The sequence below is a fragment of the Sorghum bicolor genome, chromosome 5, assembly GCF_000003195.3.
Source record: "Sorghum bicolor cultivar BTx623 chromosome 5, Sorghum_bicolor_NCBIv3, whole genome shotgun sequence".
NCBI classification, from domain to species: Eukaryota; Viridiplantae; Streptophyta; class Magnoliopsida; order Poales; family Poaceae; genus Sorghum; species Sorghum bicolor.
Genome location: NC_012874.2, coordinates 64,790,582 through 64,798,442, shown reverse-complemented (window position 1 = coordinate 64,798,442; position 7,861 = coordinate 64,790,582). Strand labels below are relative to the sequence as shown.

General features: G+C 36.5%; 1 pseudogene; it reads left to right on the top strand.

The window, feature by feature from the left end:
- On the top strand, positions 234-6,485 carry LOC8062680 (annotated as a pseudogene).

Here is a 7,861-nt window from a genome sequence, read left to right as displayed (position 1 = left end):
ATTTTCTACACAAAAAGGATAAATTGTCTACATAGTTTTCAATCAATTTGACTAAGTAGGTACTGTACATGATAGAGCTTACGTTTTTTAGACATAAATTATATTCAATTGAGGCCCAACAACTGGATGCGCGCACACCATACCGTTCCTATATAAGATGGTAAAGACCACAACTCTGATGTGCAGAGCTAAGGTTTTCTACTCTAGAAGAAATCAGTTCTATCAGCAGGAGAATGGAGATTTTACTAGTAGTTCCACATGCAGCTCTGTGTGCTGTTACACTGATGATGGGATGGTTAGTACACTGGGCGTACAAGTGGATGAACCCACCATGCAGTGGCACCCTTCCCCCTGGTTCCATGGGCTTACCTATTATTGGTGAGACCATGCAGTTCTTCAAGATGAGTGCCTCCTTGGACATTCCAAATTTCTACAAACAAAGAATGCAGAGGTGAGTTTGTAAACCCGTAATTTTAATAGTGCACTTGAATTTTTTTTATCATTAGCACCAAGCCCCTCTGTTTCCAGTTTTGTCAACCGAATAATAATTTTAAGTTTCAACCAAATAATATAACACAGTACTCAAACTGAAGTGTCTACTATATATTTTGAAGTGAACTCTATATACAGAGGTTAAAGAAACAAAGCTTAATTTGTGTTCCTTCGTAAAACAGAACATATGTTTGTAAGAACATGGGATGGTGCAATATGAGCAAGGAAAATATGGCCAAAAGTTCCTTACCATTTGTTCTGTATTATTGGAACACATAGGAATAAAATACGGACAGTGTCACATCAGACAATGCAATGAACTATAGAGTGCTAAGCTCTTACATCAGAGACAAACACATCACCGATGTGAAATTATATAAACGTCTATGTAGAGACACAAATATATAAAGACACTTTGTGATGAGGGAAAATCAGAGATGGACAAAATCGTGCCATTAAAGATATGGTGAAAATCACATCACGGAAACAAACTCTAATAGGTAGAGTTCTCACGTTTGTGATGTGGGAAATGACACTACTACATTAAACAAATCACTGTAAGGGCGGCTGGTAAGCCACTATAGGGCGGCTACCCGAGCCGCTCTTATTTAAACGCTCTTATAGTGGTTTCTACTGTAAGGGCGGTTCTCCACCAGCCAGTCTTACCGTGGCCATCTGTAAGGGCGACTGATGTTTCGAGCCGCTCTTACAAATGACACCTGTAAGAGTGGCTAAAAACACTAGCCGCCTTTGTAGTCGACATTTGTAAGGGCAACTGGTGTTTTCAGCCGCTCTTACAGTGGCCATTTGTAAGGGCGACTCAATCTAGAACTGTCTCTACAATTAATTTTAAAGAAAAAAAATAAAAATTACAATAATCCAATGAATCATATATATATATATATATATATATATATATATATATATATATAAAATACCAAATCTGACCACATCAAAGCACATAAGCATCAAATTCAAGTTCCATCATAAACTTACAAATTCAAGTCCATCATAACAAGTTCCAAAACCACAACTCCAACAGTCCAACAAAAGTTCAAAGTTCCACAAGTTGATCAAATCTACAAGTCCATCAAATTGTAATCAACGGCCTAGACGCAGCCTACGAAGCTCACGGAGGTGTTGGTACTTAGGGTTCCTACCCAAGTCGGAGGTGATGTCATGGTAATCCCCTTTGAAATTCACAACCTGGTCCATTATGAAGTGGCATAGGTCATCGACGAGCCCTATGAATTCATCATCCTTGTAGACATCTCTTTTTTGTTGTTTCTCTTCTTCCCACTACAAAAAGAACAAGTTTAGGTCTAGTATTGCAAAAGAGAACAAGTTCAGGTAAGCTAAGTGTAGTTCAGTTCAGTTAACTAAAAAATTATAAAATACCTCAGCACATGTCATTAATATGCCAAAAAAATAAGTTGTTGCCTGCTAGAAAATACCAGACTTATCTCCTTATTAGGAGAAAATCGATGACCATATATATAATAGAGTGACTAATCGATGACCATATAAAAATCAAGCTAGCTCATGTCTCTAACTAATCTACACTAATAGCTTCAAAACTAAGCTCCAATTTGCTCCACATAAAGCTCAACCTCCATGGAAGAGAGTGAAAACAAAACTCTAATTTGCTCATTAACCAACCATTAAAACTTGATAAATTAAAGAGTTGGAATAATATTTTCTTACTTTCTACAAGCTCCCCACCAATGGATTTGAGATCAAAACCTCCCCCCTTAGTAGAGCAATTTTTGGGAGGTGCCCAAGGCCTCCCAAGCCTTTTTTGCGTGGAGAAGTGAGTGGGTCAAGAGGAGGAAGAAGGTGGTTGGCTGCATTTGTAAGGGCGGCTGATATTACTGGCCGCCCTTACAAATGACCACTGTAAGGGCGACTGGTGTTACCAGCCGCCCTTACAACATGGGCCCCAGCAAGCCACTGTAAGAGCGGCTCCAAAGCTAGCCACCCTTACAATGGAGAGGGAGGCGCTCTTACAGTGCTTTTTTCACGTAGTGTGACCTGTCGTTGATGGTGACCTCTAACATAGTGACTTTGCCTATTCGTACCTCACTCTCCCCATGATAATCATTCCTTTCAGGCTCCTTGAAGTCTTGTATTATTTGTCCTGGCCTCTTGATCATAGTGTATTATAGAAAGGTTTCTCTGAGACATACACGCTAATATACACATATTGACACCAAATACATTCTAATTATATTATATTCACGTGTATTTAATTTCATGCTTTGTTGAAGTAACCGATAACCTTTTTCTTACTATATTAATTACTATTGCTCTTAGGTACGGTCCTATTTTTAAGACAAATTTAGTGGGACAACCTATGGTTGTTTGTGCTGATCCAGAGGTGAACCGGTTCATATTTCAGCAAGAAGGGAAGTTGTTTCGGAGCTGGTACCCTGAGACAGCGAATATCATTATTGGTGAGAAGACCATCGATGAGTTTAATGGCACCTCTCAGAAGTTCGTTCGGAACTGCATGTCTAGATTATTCGGTCTTGAATATCTAAAGCAAGACCTCATTCCTGAACTGGAAAAGGACATTAGAGACACTTTTGCTGAATGGGCAACTAAACCTAGCATTGATGTGCCTGATAGCACGCCTGATGTAAGTGCAATTATGTTTAATAATCTTCTACATTTTATTTCCAATAGGTTGACAATTGACTTAAATAAGATAAGAAGGCACCAAAAGTAAGTACTACCCCTCTGTTCTAAAAAAAGTACTACCCCTCTATATTTCCTTAAACAAATCATTTCACAGAATGACCCTAATAAGTCAAACTATATTAAGTTCGACCAACTTTGCACCAAAAAAGGATACCAACATCTGTGACACTATATGTAAGTACATTATAAAAAATATATTTCATAATATATCTGCTGATATTATTTTAATATTATAGATATTGGTGCTCTATTTTATAATTTTGGTTAAATTTAAAATAGTTTAACCTAAGATGACTTTAAAAATTGATTTAATTGAGGATAGAGAGAGTATATTCTCCATTTTTTTGTTTTTACTTTGTTCGTCCCTTATAAAAAAACTCTCTGTGTCCATCATTGTGCAGAGACTAATGCAAAATCTTAACCTAAAATTACATAGACATTCCAACCCTCTAATAACTGATAAATCTATGTATTCGAAGTTTCTTTTAGGAAAGTAACCAATCATCACAAGGACATACAGTGTCATACTCGAAGGCTGTGACTTAGATTATGAAACCAAGGGAGAACCTAAATGTATAATGATGCGGGGTATACATAGTTAAATATTTTTTCATACTGTAATCCAACCTCAATTGTAGCACCAAATAATGTAAATGTAAAAATAATCCTCTATGAATGACTGTTGCATGATGCTATATCTCCAAAAGTTAGAATTGTTCTACAGTGCAAAGGAAGACTACTAATTAATCTTCCAACAAGTCAAAAAATAGTATTAAACTTTAAAATTAAGCTTGATATTAATTTCAATAATAATATTCTAGAACTCACAACTGTGAAACCTCATTTTGGGAGAACCATAACTCATATACATCAAGTTATTGGTTATAAAAGATCAATTTGGTTGGACACAAGCAACAAGCCAACAACCAGCTTCTGTGGACAAGAAGTCTACAAGTATCTTTGTTGCACTAATGAGTACTACGTCCTGCTAGTATACAAATTAAATCACTCTACAAGAAGTCTACAAGTATGTTACATTAATGGCCACGTACTGGCGACTCAAACATTATTAAATGATAAACTCATTAATTTGACATGACTTATTTTGCAGGTAATCTTTGTGCTTGTGGCTAAGAAGATGCTTGGACTCCATATCCCTCAAAGTCAAGAGAATTGAGAAAGAACTACAGTTCTTTCCTAGAAGGATTGATATCTTTCCCCATATATTTTCCTGGGACAACGTTTTACCAGTGCATGCAGGTTGGTAATACATTTTTTGTTTCACATACAGATTAAGTAATATAATATTACATAATATTTTCTTCATATTCAACACATATGCAATTCAGCTACTCAATTATAACAATATAAGTATTTGAGCATGTTGACATTCAGGGTTTTTAGTTATTCATAAGCCCCATGATTGTACTATATTTTGTGAACAGGGAAAGAACAATATGCTAAACTTAATGTCAAATCTATTGAGAAAGAGGATAAGCACGCCTAAGGAAAAGCATGGAGATGTTCTCAACATGATGGTTGAAGAAATACAGAGTGAAAAGCCGACAATAGATGAGAAATTCGCTACAGATGCACTGTCTGCTCTCTTGTTTACAAGCTTTGTGACATTGTCACCCAATCTCACACTAGCGTTCAAGTTCCTCAGTGATAACCCAACAGTTCTGGATGCTCTCAAGGTATCACTAAATTATTACTAGGTTATATATTCCGCATAACCATGTGTCACAGTTTCACTCTAGAAATAAATATGGATAGGGATAAATACTCTCTTTTTTTTGAGAAGGAAGGTTAAACTCAGAGATGATTATTAACATTTTACATCCAGTACATATAGCCGACGTGAATAATGCAAAATCATTTTGATTCAGGAGGAGCATGACACAATATTGAGGAACAGAAAGGAATCAAGTTCTGGTTTCACATGGGAGGAGTACAAGTCATTGACCTTCACTAATATGGTGATGTTTATCCTTATTTATGCTTCCATTTCATCATGGGCTGGGTTAGCCTGTTTGGATCTTCTTCTCTAACTTAGAGCTTGTTCTCATTTTGCATGAAGGTAATAAATGAGCTTACGAGAATGAGCAATGTCACACCAGGGATTTTCAGGAAAACTTTAACAGACGTGCAAGTGAATGGTATAATTATACAATAGTACCCAAAAAAATTAGTTGGAATTTTTCATTATTGTTTAGGTAGTGTTTTCTGGAGTATACATGACACAAAGAAGTGACCGAATCACCACAAAATAAACCATTTCTAGGGCCCTATTAATTTCACTTCCTTAGAAACTAACACTCATTAATGTAACAATTTCATGTCTTAATAACTAGAACCTATACTAATGTATCTGTCTGTTTGGAACCAACATTGATCCTCTTTATTATTATTGTCTGATCATAACAATGACCTGTAATTGTAGACAGAACAGGATTTTTGCAGTGTTGGTTCTAGTTTAGAAACAAAACAATGACAATGGAACTGCTGCTAGTTTTTGGTCACCAAGGACAAGGAGTATCCTTGAGTATCACTGCCACTTGAATCCAAACCAACACTGACGTGTGGGTTATGGAATAACGTACCAACATGACAAAGACTTTTGTGGTAGTGAAATTAGATACAAACTCTAGTTTAATGTTTAGGAACCTAGCTGCCATGTTAGGGAGATGAAGCATCCAAAGCTATGTAGTGTATATAATTATTTTTGCATGAGTGTATACAAGAACTTACACATGCATGTGGCTGAGTAATTTTTTTTCGATGAAGGGTATACAATTCCAGCCGGGTGGATGGTTATGATGAGTCCCATGGCAGTGCATCTAAACCCAGAATTCTTTGACGATCCACTCGACTTTAATCCATGGAGGTGGCTGGTCAGTGACAAGTTAAGACCCAATTATTACTACCCATTCCTATCACCATTGCGAAAATACTAACAATTCCAGAAATGCAGGATGAGTCAAAGCGAAATGCACAGAAGAATTTTGTGCCATTTGGGTTAGGCATGAGGGCTTGTCCTGCCGCAGAGTTTAGCAAGCTTTTCATGGCACTTTTCCTCCATGTTTTGGTGACAAAGTATAGGTACTTACTGGAACATGACAAATCTGCTATTTATTCATTCGTTATGCTGGCAGCGCTTTGACAATTGACATGCTTTTCTGAATAATTTTGAGTGTTACAGATGGACGAAAATCAAAGGAGGGGAAGTATCCCGCAAGGCAGTCATCATGTTCCCACAGGGATATCACATTCAACTACTCCCAAGGGCCTAACTGATGATATATATACTTGTGCTCGAGATACCTATATAGTATGTGTGAAATAAAACTGGAATATGCTGTTAAAATGCATGTATGTGTGAGAAATGTATCATTGCATATTTGTAAGTGTCCTGTTTCGATGTGTGAAGATATTAAATATATGATGTAATAAAAGCATATATGGAATATGTATGAAAAAAAACTGCACTATCTAGCTCCATCAGAAAATCTATTTTTTGTGTGAATCTTAAAACAATCATGTAATTCATTATTAACTATTTTTTAATAATTTTTCACCTGGTCAAATCAGGATCTGTACCTACCTATGCACAGCACGTACCTGGCCCATACTAAGTAAGGTTTGCATGGATGTGTCCAGCCTGCATGTACCAGCCCAGCCAGGGTAGGCAAGGGCAGGCCTAGCTGCTGCAACACCCCCTTGTTTGTTTCTTTTTTTCAACTGGGGCCTTGTTTAGATGTGAATTTTGTTTAGATTTCGGTATTGTAACATTTTCATTTGTTTGTGGTAAATATTGTTCAATCATAGACTAACCAGGGTTAAAAGATTTGTCTCGCGATTTACAGGCAAATTGTGTAATTAATTTTTGTTTTTGTCTATATTTAATGTTTCATGCATGTGCCATAAATTTTGATGTGACAGGAAATCTTGAAATTTTTTTGTTTTTAGGGGTGAACTAAGGCCTTATTTAGTTGCCAAATTTTTTTGGAAAATGCTATTGTAGCACTTTCGTTTGTATATGACAAACATTGTCTAATCATAAAGTAATTAGGCTCATAAGATTCGTCTCGCAAATTACAGATAAACTGTGCAATTAGTTTTTATTTTTATCTATATTTAATACTCCATACATATACCGTATGATTCGATGTGACAGATAATCTTGAAATTTTTTGGAAACTGAACGAGGCCTAAACAAGGCCTGGGCCTGGTCCAAAGCCGGATCCTATTTGTTTGCCTGGACCACTGGTCGCCAAGCAGCAGCTGACTGGAATATTGTGCATACACCGCCTGCATCCAAATCATTCATGCTGCTAGCTTGTTCATAGCAAAGGCCAACCACAGAGCTATGACCAAGCCATATAGAATGGAATAACATCATTGTTTAGATGTGAAAATTTTTTGAATTTCGTTACTGTAGCATTTTCGTTTGTTTGTGTCAAATATTGTCCAATTATAGAATAACTAGAGTCAAAAGATTTGTGTCACCATTTACAGGCGAACTGTGTAATTAATTTTTATTTTTGTCTATATTTAGAGCAACTCCAACACTACCAAAAGCACTTGGCAAATTCTAATTTTTGGCAAAACAAAAAAAAGCCCCTCCAACACTACCCTAAAACCAGTTAGCAAAATAGGATGTTTGGCA